Source organism: Rattus rattus, chromosome 1 (assembly GCF_011064425.1).
Source record: "Rattus rattus isolate New Zealand chromosome 1, Rrattus_CSIRO_v1, whole genome shotgun sequence".
NCBI classification, from domain to species: domain Eukaryota; kingdom Metazoa; phylum Chordata; class Mammalia; order Rodentia; family Muridae; genus Rattus; species Rattus rattus.
The window spans coordinates 134,899,864-134,914,095 of record NC_046154.1 but is presented as its reverse complement, the minus strand read 5'-3'; the positions used below and the strand labels follow the sequence as shown (position 1 = coordinate 134,914,095).

General features: G+C 43.6%; 1 long non-coding RNA gene across 1 annotated transcript; it reads left to right on the top strand.

The window, feature by feature from the left end:
* The first annotated feature begins 11,841 nt into the window (after positions 1-11,841).
* Positions 11,842-13,222, top strand: LOC116889398. The gene is made up of 3 exons (XR_004386379.1): positions 11,842-12,701; positions 12,950-13,018; positions 13,134-13,222. It is a non-coding gene; the product is annotated as an uncharacterized LOC116889398 (long non-coding RNA).
* Positions 13,223-14,232: the final 1,010 nt, after the last annotated feature.

Genomic DNA, 14,232 nt, shown 5'->3' with positions numbered 1-14,232 from the left:
GGTACCACACGGGACACACACACAGCCCACAGTTTAGATGTGATTTGGTATTAATAGAGCCAGCCCAGTAGGGCTCCTGCTCTTGCCGTGCTGCAGATAACATTACTTGTTTGAAGTTGTGATAGGAAACTATTTGAAATGCCGGCTACATTTTAGTATTCATTAGCTTCGGAGTCATGAGAACTGCTCTTAAATATTAAAAGGGCAAAGAACCAAAAGTGTGATAGAAAAATGAGAGCAATGAAAAGATAATTCATAAAGGAAATTAAGTCTAGTTTCTAAAAAGTGATCATCGAGGTTGGGAGAGATGGCTCACCAGTTAAGAGCATTCACTGCTCTGCAAAGGACCTAGATTCAGTTTCCAGCACCTGTATGGCCCCTAACAACCACTGGAACTTCATTCCCAGGGAGTCTGATACTCTCTTGACCTCCATTAGGTTGGTGCACATAAAATGCATGCCAACAGGGCTGGAGAGATAGCTCCGAGGTTAAGAGCACTGGCGCTCTTCCAGCGGTCCTGCCTGAGTCCATCATGAAGCAACATGGTGACTTCCAACCATCAGTAATGGGATCTGATACCCTCCTCTGGCCTGCAAACACACATGCAAGCGAGACACTGTACACGTTAATAACTCCTTTAAAAAAAATTAAATCCAAAGATGGAGCTTAGGGCTGGGGCTCAGAGGCCTGAGTTTCATCCCTGGGACCCAAAAGAGAAAATGTTTTTAAGCATAAAATTAGTTGATGGATATGTTGATTTGCTTCCCCAACATTTTTACCCTACTAACATTGGATACCTTGTATACACATGATTATTTAAAATAAAAAGAACCAGTAAAATGGTTCATCTTGTAAAGGCACCAACCACCGGGGTTGGGGATTTAGCTCAGTGGTAGAGCACTTGCCTAGCAAGCGCAAGGCCCTGGGTTCGGTCCCCAGCTCCGAAAAAAAGAAAAAAGAAAAAAGAAAAAAGAAAAAAGGCACCAACCACAAAGCCTGCTACTTTAAGTTCATTCCCCGGGTGGCACATGGTCGAAGGAGAGAATTAATTCCTACAACTTTCCCTCTCACCACATTTGTATATGCACACACAAATAAGAATATACTTTAAGCCTTATTTTTTACCTAAAATGTTAAAGACAAGTCATGTTACCAATTTCTCCCATGAAACTGAACAAATTATGCCATTCTGGAGACAATCGTAATAAAGCTACTGTCTACTGCTGTCGTCTTCGCAATCCAGATCTCTTCTGAGACCCGCCTTAACGGTGCTAGCAACACAGAAGATCACACGCACAAGGCTGCCCTGAGGCACTGGGAATAGCCGAGAAGACTGGGAAACTGAGCAAGGTGCTTTCTCTCAGCACATCCCACGGCTGGAGCACCTGATCGCCAGGGAGCAGTGTGACCAGGTGTGTGCTGTTAAAGTGAGACCCATCCTTACAGTAAGGCAATCCAAGGACGTACAAATGTACCCACTCCTCTGCAAAAACCACAAAGCGGAGGCTGGTTCCCTACGTGACGGATTCATGTAGAGTGCAGAGTCAGAGTTGGGAACTGGGCGAAGGAGATGAGAGGAAATGGCACTAATCTCAGCTCACATTTTTCTATAGTGCAGACTTCAAATGTGGTCACGTTTCTTATACCCCCAGACATAACTAAAACCAACATTAACACCAGGAAGGCAAAGTGAAAGGTGTATGAGCCTGGCTACTGTCCAAAAGAGCATGAATTAGCACACTGACAGGGTAGGGAAGTAAACTAGCACACAAGGTTAAGAACAGTGACAACACTTTACAGAGGAGTTGTAGGCTGGCAATTGTAGAGTTGGTTGTTACTGTAAAATTATAAAAAATGCTGTCTTTTATCCAGCATCAGATCCAGCACCACAGTGCCTCAAGATATCCAATAGATCTCATCATCTCAGTCAGCAAAGCTTCTCACCGGCTTTGCTCCATCCCATATCACACTGCCGATGGCTACTTTCTGAGCCTGGCGACAATCTCTCTACCCATCTAGTTCCCAAGGCAGGTTGCCACCATGCCAGACATACAGGTCTCCAGCCACCACACACTTTCTCGAACTTAAATCACCACATGAAAGAACACACAACACAAACAATACCCTCTGATCCAACTGATAATATAATTTGCTCATCTAAACATACAAAGCCCTGTACACATCCATCCCTTAAGAATATACATAACCTGTAAAGATGCAGAGAGGAATCTTAACATCCGCCTCCATGTTCTCTCAGCTGCTTCTCTCCCCTCGCTCCAGTCTCCTCCCCTCTCTAAAGCTTTTCTCCCACCCATCCTTCCTTCTCGTCCAATGACAGGCCTCGTTCTATCTTGTACCTGCCTCACCTGTATAATGACATCATCCCACATTTCGCCCTTTTTGTCTAATTAAAAAAAAATTTTCTCTCAAATATAAGCTGAGCACAACTATTATCATTTTGTAATTAAAAGCATAAAATACACCTAACATCCAGTCCAACACTTTATCAGTTAAACAGAACATTTAGTTATTCATTACAGCTTAAGAAAGGCTTTAAGGGTTGGGGATTTAGCTCAGTGGTAGAGCACTTGCCTAGCAAGCGCCAAAGGCCCTGGGTTCGGTCCCCAGCTCGAAAAAAAAAAAAAAAAAAAAAGGCTTTAAAATCTATGTTATATCCTGGCTAGCTTGTATACTATCTGATAACTATCTAATAAAATACGTATTTTCAAAGTTAAACAGCCTGATAGGCTATGAGACTATAATCAGTCTTCAACCCCATCAGAAATCTGAGAATGACCAAATATCTATACACATCGGAAGCCTAACATGGCTTCCAGAACTGAGGTTGTAGAAATAAATCTCCAGTAGCACAGTCCTCTGTTAGTAACATGTGAGTGCAAGTCTTCAACCTGATCCAAAAGCAACTGGCAGACTCTTGAAATGCAGAAACCTCGAAGAGCTGATAATTCTGGCTCGGTAGAGATTATCAGTTGACTCTTCTGCATAAGGTGTCCCTTTTTGGACAGTATTAGTCTGTAGATGAAACAGACAGCTTCTGCCCAGTGGCTGCCTAGCCTCAAAGTATTGCCTCACCTGGAGGTAGAGATGTTCAACTTCTTCATTAAATCCACCAAAGGGGAACTGTTAGGAGCAGATATGTCTCAACAAAAGATAAATAACTTTAAATCTCATATTTTGTGGATTTCTGACATTTTTGAAAACCATCTATCTATATAAGGTAATCTGGACTGTTGTCTGTTAACTATCTTAATATTATCTTGAAATCACTCTAACAAACTTAGAGCCATGAATTTGCTATTTGACCCTTAACTCACATGTGTAATCAACTCAGAAGTTTGTCATGGCATCAATAGAAGGACTGGCTCTAAATCTTGTACTTTTAAAATTTTTTAACAAGTAAATTCTATACCAAAGTAAAGGTAAGATTTTAGTTTAGTTACCAAATGAGAGTATAGCTGTACAATTCAATCTAGCTAATTCCTCCGTGTTAAATTATGACCATTTCTAAATTCCTCATAAGAACAGCTTTAGAATAACCACTTTCGGCCCCCCCAAAAGTCCAGGGAATTGGGGCAATGACTCTTTCATAACTTCTTCAAGCTGTAGTGGGCATTGGGATACCCTTGGGGGTAGGGGGTAGGGAAAATGGAGCACATGGTGTAGCTTGATTTGTCTGGGTCTTGACTGGATCCAGCTGAAAGTCCTTGAGATCAGCAATCCAAGTAGGCACACTCTGCAAATATAATTCTCAAGGCAAACGTTTAGAATAGAGATGTCTTTTTGTTTGATTCTCTTGAGCCTAGTTTTTCAGGCCGTCTCCCTCTATCAAATCTGATCAATATAGCTCTGGAAGGTGTCCAGAGCCTAATCACCCTTTTTAAAAACACAAAGACAAAACCTTTCTCACAAAATACTGTGTTCCTCAGTCTGTAACCAGAAAAGCTTGTACCTTGCAGTCTCTCCCAGAGGAAGAATATAACCATAAAACTCAAAGTCACACCCATCATGAAGACTTAACAAGTTTAAAGAAGGAAGTAAGGTAAACAGTAGTGCATGAGCCTGTTAGGCTGTTCTAACCTGTCATATCAGGAAATTAACCCAAAATTCCTGTGGAGCCCAGGTTAAGGGAATCCGAGCTTCCTGTTGTGGTAAATACCAAAAATAACCACAAACCCTCACTAGCCAGCATCATCGAGCCATATGGCCTTCAGTGGGGTAATTCATAAAACAAACTAAGCACCTTCTATCAATTCCAATATCAAAAAGCAACTTATCAAACCAGGACTTTAGCCCAAAATATCCCATCTGTTAAACTCTCTACCCGGAGCCTCAGATTTTTTTTTTAAATAAAACAAATCTTTATTTAAAAAATGAAAGTTGTCTTCCAAGCAGGAGTGTGAAGGTTCAGTGCAGGCATAGATATTGAGAGTGAAGACCAAGTACTGGGCTCATGAGCTCATGAGTGGGTCTAACATCTTTACACAGGGCAGTTACAAGAATTATCTGCCAGTATTGATGTCCCAACAGATATCCTTCATTCTCATTCTAAGTTTTATGTCTTCTATTCATCCATAAAATTCTTTTGCGACAGGTGTTAGGATTTTTATACATATAATCATATGTATCAGTGAAAAGATGATTTATTTATCTTTATCCAGTAACTAATCATTAATTTCATGGTAGTTTTTTTCCTCCATCTTTATTAACTTGGGTAATTCTTATTTACATTTCAATTGTTATTACCTTTCCCGGTTTCCAGGCAAACATCCCCCTAACCCCTCCCCCTCCCCTTCTATATGGGTGTTACCCTCCCATCCTCCTCCCACTACTGCCCTCCCCGCAACAATCCTGTTCACTGGAGGTTCAGTCTTGTCAGGACCAAGGGCTTCCCCTTCCACTGGTGGGTCCTCATTGCATATCCAGTTTGTTAATCTGTGTCTTTTTATTGGGGAATTAAGCCCATTGATGTTGAGAGATATTAAGGAATAGTGATTGTTGCTTCCTATTACATTCGTATTCGGATGTGACATTATGTTTGTGTGCTTGTCTTCTCTTTGTTTTGTTGCAAAATGATTAGTTTCTTGCTTTTTCTAGGGTGTAGCTTGCCTCCTTGTGTTGAGCTTTACCATTTGTTATCCTTTGTAGTGCTGGATTTGTAGAAAGATATTGTGTAAATTTGGTTTTGTCATGGAATATCTTGGTTTCTCCATCTATGTTAATTGAGAGTTTTGCTGGATACAGTAGCCTGGGCTGGCATTTGTGTTCTCTTAGAGTCTGTATGACATCAGTCCAGGATCTTCTGGCCTTCATAGTTTCTGGCGAGAAGTCTGGTGTGATTCTGATAGGTCTGCCTTTATATGTTACTTGACCTTTTTCCCTTACTGCTTTTAATATTCTTTCTTTATTTTGTGTGTTTGGTGTTTTGACTATTATGTGACAGAAGGAGTTTCTTTTCTGGTCCAATCTATTTGAAGTAGGCTTCTTGTATGCTTATGGGCATCTCTTTTTTTAGGTTAGGGAAGTTTTCTTCTATGATTTTGTTGAAGATATTTACTGGTCCTTTGAGCTGGGAGTCTTCACTCTCTTCTGTACCTATTATCCTTAGGTTTGATCTTCTCATTGAGTCCTGGATTTCCTGTATGTTTTGGACCAGTAGCTTTTTCCATTTTACATTATCTTTGACAGTTGTGTCGATGATTTCTATGGAATCTTCTGCTCCTGAGATTCTCTCTTCTATCTCTTGTATTCTGTTGGTGATGCTTGTATCTACGGCTCCTTGTCTCTTCCTTTGGCTTTCTATATCCAGGGTTGTCTCCCTTTGTGCTTTCTTTATTGCTTCTATTTCCATTTTTAATTCCTTCACCTATTTGATTTTGTTTTCCTGGAATTCTTTCAGAGATTTTTGTGATTCCTCTACATAGGCTTCTACTTGTTTATGTTTTCCTGAGTTTCTCTAAGGGAGTTCTTTATGTCTTTCTTGAAGTCCTCTATCATCATGATCAAATGTGATTTAAAATCAAGATCTTGCTTTTCTGGTGTGTTTGGATATTCAGTGTTTGCTTTGGTGGGAGAATTGGGCTCTGATGATACCATGTAGTCTTGGTATCTATTGCTTGGGTTCCTGCGCTTGCCTCTTGCAATCAGGTTGTCTCTGGTGTTACCTTATTCTGCTATTTCTGACAGTGGCTAGACCGTCCTATAGGCCTGTGTGTCAGGAGTGCTGTAGACCTGTTTTCCTGTTCTCTTTCAGCCAGTTATGGGAACAGAGTGTTCTGCTTTTGGGCGTGTAGTCTTTCCTGTCTACTGGTCTTAAGCTGTTCCTGTGGGCCTGTGTCCTGAGTCCACCAGGCAGGTCACTTGAAGCAGAAAAGTTGGTCTTACCTCTGGTCTCGGGCCTGAAGTCGATCCTCAGGAGCTGTGTTTCAGCTCTCCTTGAGGGCAGCAACCAGAAGGGCCTGCCTCATCTTCTCTTGGGTCCCTGTGCACAGGGGGCCCAGATGGCGCTAGGCGTTTTCCTCTAGAGTCAGAAATGTGGGCAGAGAGTAGTCTCCTCTGGCTTCCCAGGCGTGTCTCTCAGATTATTATTTAACTTCAATAACTTGTAAATATCACAATTCTCTACTTGGAGTCAGTGACTAATTTTCCCTAAATTCTGAACCATGGGTGAAAATCCCCACGTGATTTGGGTAATCTCTGTACTCTCTCTTTCTTAAAAACAAACTTAATCACCTTCTAATAATACCTGTCATTAAGAAGCAGCTTGTCTAATTAGGATTTTAACCCAAAATTCCTGTGGAGCCCATGTTAGAAGGAATATGAGTATCCTAAAAGACTTTCTAAACAACTTTCTAAAAAAGCAATTTTTAATCTCTAACTCTCTGAGCTGCCACTACTTATCACACAGCAGGGGACCCACAGCCCAGCAAGCCTAGGCTGCTTTGTTTAAGGTTCCCACGCTTGGGCCATCATGTGATTCAACATGGCGCTGGCCCCCTCTTACTTAGAAAATAAAACTTTCTCTCAACTTTTAGGGTTACTAGTGGATTCCTGCCCACCACATTGGTTCGACACCTGTTACTGTAAAATCATTTTTAAAAAACTCTTTTACCCCACACTAGATCCGGCACCACAGTGCCCCAGGACATCTTCATCTCAGTCAGCAAAACCTCTCACCCTCTTTGCTCCATCCCATATCACACTATCGATGGCTTCTCTCTGAGCCTGGCAGCAATCTCTCTACCCCTTAGTTCCCAAGGCAGGTTGCCACCATGCCAGACATACACATCCCCAATTTCGTGGTGGCCTAGTGTCCCCAGCCACCATATACTCTCTTGATCTTAAATCGCCACATGAAAGAACATACAACACAGTAACCTCTGATCCAATTGATAAGATATAATTGCCCACCTAGACATACAAAGTCCTGTACACATCCATCCTTTAAGAACATTTATAACAATCTGTAAATGCACAGACTGGAATCTTAACATCCACCTCCATGTTCTCCAGGCTGCTTCTCTCCCCTTGCTCCAGTCTCCTCCCCCTCTAAAACTTTTCTCCCGCCCATCCTTCCTTTTCGTCCAATGACAGGCCTCGTCCTACCTGTCTTCACCTGTATAATGACATCATCCTATAGTTGATCAATTAAACATTACAGGTAGTGAGTGATTTCTAAGGAGAGTGGGAAATACTCGGGGGCAGAATTGAGCCTGTGGTATCAGTGTGAAGAAGGTAGAAGGCTCTCACAGTTTACTATTCAAATGCATCAGCTTTGTTATACTGAGTGACCACATATCACGAAGGTGCAAATAATATGTATTTCCCATCTCTGTCCACCAAGACGCCCCCGAAACATCCCAGTAACATCCCTGTCCGGATGCCAATTTCTAAATATTATCCTCCCGTAAAGAGAACTCATTAGGATTTATATATGGCTGCCTCCCCCACTTGGGAGGCAGAGGCAGGCAGATCTCTGTGAGTTTGAGGGCAGCCTGGTAGTCTACAGAGTTCCAGGACAGCCAGGGATACCCAGAGAAACCCTGTCTGGAAAAACAAAACAAAGCAAAAAACTATGTGATTCCTGGATTGGGCAGAGAAATTTTCAATATACACTGGAATATCTTACTCCTTTTTTTGCACAGAGGAATGGGTATATTTGTATTTCCTTGAGTCCCACTGGTTCCTAGAGATCAGGTGCTCCAGCTGTGTAGGGCTCCACTGTGAGGAATCTGATGTGAAGGACAAATTAGGAAGTGTTTGAGGGATGATGGGAGGAGGAGGGGCATGCCCAAGGATGGAGGAGTGATCTCTGCTTCTTCTGGCCAACATGGGCAAGCTAAAAAATTAATGCTGGGAAAGGATTGTAAACTCTGGAAAGGAAAAGCTATGAACTTATAATAATGCAAACAAATGAATTAGTAAATAGGCAGAGAGAAGCGACTCCTGCCTGTACCCTCACACCGTTCCAGGGATTGACCTATCCGCACAGTGAGTAAATGAGAAATAAGAAGTTATGGACACTCAAAAGCTGGGATCCGGTACACTGGGCTCCCCCATAGGGAAGCCACAGTACCCCAGGACAGCGTGTTTGTTTTCAATTAAACATGGAAGTGGGGTTATTAAATGCAACATGCGCTTGCAAACACAGAGGGAGGGGTTTAGCTAATCTCAGTAGGCGCAGTATACAGGGGAGTCTTCAGGCAATAAATAATCAGGATGAGAAAGCTACGGTGAACATTTTCTGCACATGTTATCAACATCCACACTTGGATCATTTGCCCTCTGGGCTGAGGCGTGGGATTCCTTAACACAGTCATGCCATGACAACAACATAGATCCATTCATGACATCATTCATTCAGGGCTCCCCATTCTGTGCAATAGAACTGCAGTGTAAACGAAAACATTCATTGCCTCCAGGCCAATACAAAAGGAAGTACTTGTTCCTGTAGAGGGAGGTGTCGATTCCCTAATTGGTTCTTGACTGTGTCAATAAAGGAGGCAGAAGCCAATTGCTGGGCGAAGGGGGAAAGGTGGGACTTCAGGATGGAAGGGAAGGGACACAGGGAAAGAGGATTTCGGACCAGGCTTTGGATCCCGGAGGAAGAAGCTGCAGTCATGTAGGTCATAGGGCCCCTAGAGTTTGTAGCCTCCTTGTTGAGCAGGGGCCGAGGAGGACGGAGGCAGGCATCTAGTTGATAAGATTAGGGCAGAAAATTCTTTGCCCAGCCATTGAGCTATCTGGCTAGTTTTAAAATAATAAAACTAGTGTCTTCCATCCGTGGGACTAAGGTGGGCAGGAGGAGAAAGAGGTGTTGGCAGCTTGGCGAAGCTATCTCTGAGGGGTTGCGGGGAGTAGTTGCAATTCCAGGGAAGAAAAATGGCCTCTGGCTGTTGGCGGAGCTGAGTGAAAATCTCTGAACCTATCCTGGAGCGCAGGCAGAGCTCCCAAGAAGGTGGAAGTGTGTGTGTGTGTGTGTGTGTGTGTGTGTGTGTGTGTGTGTGTGTGTGTGTGTGTGTGTGTCTAAATTACATGCAACAAATTCAAGTATTATACAATCAAAGTACTTCCCTAGTGGAGTTTATGAACTTTAAATTGTTAGCATGATTCTGTTCTAAGAGCGTAATGAGTTTTCCCATCTTTTTGTTAAAATCCAGTATTGTCGTTTTCTATTGCTGTTCTTATAAATCACCAGAAGTGGGACTTAATACCTACAAATGTATCATTACACAGGACTGTAGATTCCAACTGTCATTAAACTAAAACCAAGGTGTTTGTGTTTCTTTCTGAGGTTCTCAGGACTGGTTTATTTTCCTGCCTTTCTGTATTAAAGGCGGCTTGCGTCTCTTGGTTTGTATACTCTCCTCCATGTTCAAACACTGATGGACAGTTAAATTATTCTCATACCACATTTCTCTAATACTGTCTCTTCTTTCTCGCTTTCACTCCTGAGGACCCTCATCGATTCAGACAGCTAATCAAAGATAAATCCTTTCATCTCAAAGTCCACTGGTGAGCAAATTTATTTCTTGTTTAGTGTTTGAGACAGGGTCTGGAACTTCATATGTAGACTGGCTGACCTTGAACTCACAGAAGCCCACCTGCTTCTGCCTTCCCAGTCTTGGTGCCACCACACGAATAGCTTCTCAAACCAAAGGAGCTGGAACCCATGCTATGCAGTGGATGTAGCCCTGGTCCCTCAGAATAAATGGAGGGGAAAGGCCCAGAAAACCAAGACACATGTGAGTCAGTGCCCCTTGTAAAATAGAGCTAATCCCCCATTGACTAGGAGGGGCCCCAGAGACAGGCAGAAGAGATACCTTGTAATAGAAAGGAGAGGAGAGTGCAGGTAGGAGATGAGAAGTCACATGACATGCTAGCAATTGGATGAGCAAGGAGGACCAGTCAAGCACCCCTCTCAGGGATACAAAAGATGTAGCAAGTGTTTTTTTTATTAACCTACTTATTCCTTCAGTGCTGGGAATTGAACCCAGAGCCCTGAGCTCTTTTATTCGGCTACACCTCCAGCCCTTATTAAACGTCTTAAAAAGTTAAGTACACGGGCGCTGGGGAGATGGCTCAGGGCAGGGGTTCTCTCACGCTGTGAGTCGCCACCCCTTTGGGGTCAAACAATCCTTTCACAAAGGTTGTCTAAAACCATTGGAAAGCACAGATATCTACATTCTGATTCATAACGGCGGCAAAATTACAGTTACAAAGGAGCAATGAAAATAATTTATGGTTGGGGGTCACCACAACATGAGGAACTGTATTAAAGGGTCCTAGCATCCGGGGGGTTTGAAGCACCAACTCGCGTTAAAAGCTCTGGCTGTTCTTGGCACCCACATGATGGCTCACAACTCCCGGCCCAGGAGATCTGACACGTGCCTCTGGCCTCCATGACAACTGCCTTCACTTGATGCACAAACACGCATGCAAGCATAATGTTTATCCATACACATACAATTAATAAACTCCTGTTGGGTACAAGAAAGGCTAACGCAGAAAATGTTTCCTAGGTCTCTAATTAAATTAGTCAACTACTCAGCAGTTTGCATCATCAAATATATTTGCATAATTAAAAATTAAACTTGAGCCAGACAGGGTGATGTATGCCTGTGACCAGCACTTAGAAGGCAGAAGTAGTTGGTGATTAAAGCCAGCCTGGGCTACCTGTCAAGAGCTTGAGGTGTAGCTCAGTGGCACAGTACTTGCCCAGAATATGCAAATTGGATATACAAAACCAGCACTCACAGGATTCCTTGATAAATACATTTTAAAATACTGTTAACTTATCTGGTCACTGGCTCAAACCTGTAATCTCAGCCCCTTGGAAGACTGCAGCAGGAGAAGACCAGCAGGCGAAGGCCAGCAGGGCAAGTGACTGATACCTCATTTCAAGAGAAGTTTAAGGGGTCTGCAAAGTAGCTAGTGGTAGAGTACTTCTTGGTCACGTGCAAGGCCCTACGATTAATCACCAGTACTGCAACGAAGAAAAATAGTAACAAGTAAGAAGATTTCACACATGCATATTCGTGTAGATCTGTATATGTGTGCTTTTAGTGCAGTGCTAATAAGACGACTAAGCAGGAAGGGCAGGCAGCTGGGCCGGGGAGTCGGAGTTGCAGAGCCAAGAACAGCTCTGCCCATTGGTGCAGCCAGTGCGGACTCTGGCATCCTGCTAAACCACGCCCTCCTGAGCCCAGATGAGGACTGCATTAAGTGCTCACTTCATCAGATCCCACACAGACTTGGTGTGCGGCTTTTAGGCCTTTCAAGACATAATTTAGAAAATCCTAGTTAGTGCTTTTAGAAAATCCTAGTTAGGCTGTATATGGTGGTGCAGCATCCGACATTTTTCTGAGACTGGCTTAGTTCACATCCGTGATTACCTCAAGTCTCAGCTGTTTCCCTACAAGTGATAAAGCTTCATTCTTTATGGCTAAACAAATTTTGCATAGTGCAGATAGACCACATTTTCTCTGTCCATTTTTCTGTTGGTGGCCACCTAGGTTGGTTCAGTAACTTAGCCGTTGTGAATGACGCCGCAGACCGTACTGAAGGGAAGGGTCTCTGTCACGTGTTAACTTGGAGTCTTTCGGCTAAATAGGAATGGCATACCGCTTGTTCATTTTTAAAGAAACATTCAAAAATAAGAATACGGACTTCCGCAGTGGCCAGTCCAGTTTCCTTTCCCATCAGCAGTGTTTAAGGGATTCCTCGCCCATCTCCTCACCAGCACTGGTTGCCATGTGTTTTCTTAGTGACCGTAGGGCACAGAGTGAAGAGAAACGGACATTGACAGTGGAGAAATTGTTTCAATCCTGTAAGGACTGAAAGGAGAAAGGATGAATCGTAAGGGGCTGTGGGCCGAGGATCACCGTTCTTGTTGGAGATCCTGACATCATTTGGGGTGATTTGAATCTGGCTGCGTAGGCACAGGCATCGGAGACAAGAGTAGAGATGTGGGTTGGAGGCAAGGCAACTGACTGCCTTGGGAAAGGCTGAGGCAGTCTTACGTTTGGTAATTCATTTTGAATTAAAATAGCCACCTTACAGCCCTCCTGAGAGAACCCTGCTGCAGAGAACCCTGGAGCACAGTGACGGACCAGAAAGCCAGCCGTGCAACGTGCGCTGCCTTCTCGCAGATGGATGCAAACTGAGGGCTGTCCCGGCATGAGGTATAATCCTTCCCTTCCCACCTTTCTCTCAAGCAGAGGGTGCTGTAGTGGAAGCACCTATCTTCACACGGTCTCGTCAATGAATACTGCTTAAGTGTTCGTTAAGGACCATAACCACTGATGACCTCTCTCTCTCTCTCTCTCTCTCTCTCTCTCTCTCTCTGTGTGTGTGTGTGTGTGTGTGTGTGTGTGTGTGTGTGTGTGTGTGTAGCCAGGAACCTTCAGAGGAATACTCTGATCTTTCCTAGGGAAATGTGTAACGACAGAAGACTGTGGCCTTGTATCCCAGGACCAACCAATGCAGGAGGATCGGTCAGGTAGAATCCATTTTGGAGCTTAACAGCAAAAAGCATTATGCTATGTAATATCCCTTTGCCCCAGCTTCCCTCTCCCTGGCTTGCATCTGCCCTCCTATCTCTTGTCTCTTCACAGCATCTTCACCTTACATGTATTTCTACATCCAGTTTTCCCGTTCTTCCTGGTACCAATCACAGTGGCTTAGGGACAACCATCTTAATGACAACCTTTTTTAAGTTTAATTGCCATCAAGTCCTGCCTCCAGGCACAGTCACCCCTCAGGAACCAATGGTGAGCATTGCACACATGGAGTTTTGTCTGGGGCTGGCTAAGCCTGGACCACAGCAAATGTGGCTACGGGTGGCAGCCTCTCAAGGAAAACCGAGTGCTTCACTTGTCCAGAGCCCTGTCAGGTATGGTGGTGAAGGTGGGACTGGGAAAGACTACATGTGACATGAGCTGGAAGCTGGAGAGAGACCCTGAAAGAGTACGTTCTCCGTATTTACAATGGCTTGACTGAGTTTTGAGAAAGCTCTGCCGTAGAGTAACAGCCCTCCTCCTTTGACACATTTCTCCAAAGTTGGCATGGAGGCTTCAGCTTCCTTAGGCAGAAAGACCAGGAGATCCTTGGCCTGCACTGTCTTTGGCTATTTTGTGGGTTCTTCTTTCTTCCTCTCTTCACCCTTTTTCTAGCCATTCAGCCCCTTAATACTGGATAAGAGAGAAAAAAGGATAGAGGGGGAAAGAGAAGATACCCCTGAATAATGTCAGGGGTGGGAAAGGAGGCCACATTATTGTTGAGTTGCTTGGGGCAGGTTTGATCTTTCACCATCCATTTCTTCTTGTTGTTTCTTCGCACAGGACTACTTAACAAACCATGAAACAACAGCTAACCAACGGCCCAGCCCACCTCGTGGGCTCTAGCATTTACGTACCCTCTGAGAAGTCCTCGGAATTCCAAATGTCACACATTTGCAGAAACTATCTGCAGCCGGAGAAATCACCATGCCTGAGGCAAATCATGGTTAGCTACTGTGGACAGCCTGAAAAAGTCCCACAGCCCACACCTGAATTAAATCAAAAACATATTCTTACGATAGCTCAGTTAAAGAAACAAAAAATTCTAAAGTTGTCGCTACACGCCACTTCTGTTTTAAACAGTCAATTGTGCTGCGTGTAGTAGAAAACTATAACCAGAAGAAATTTCCTTGGATCGCTCTCTTAGACCTACACT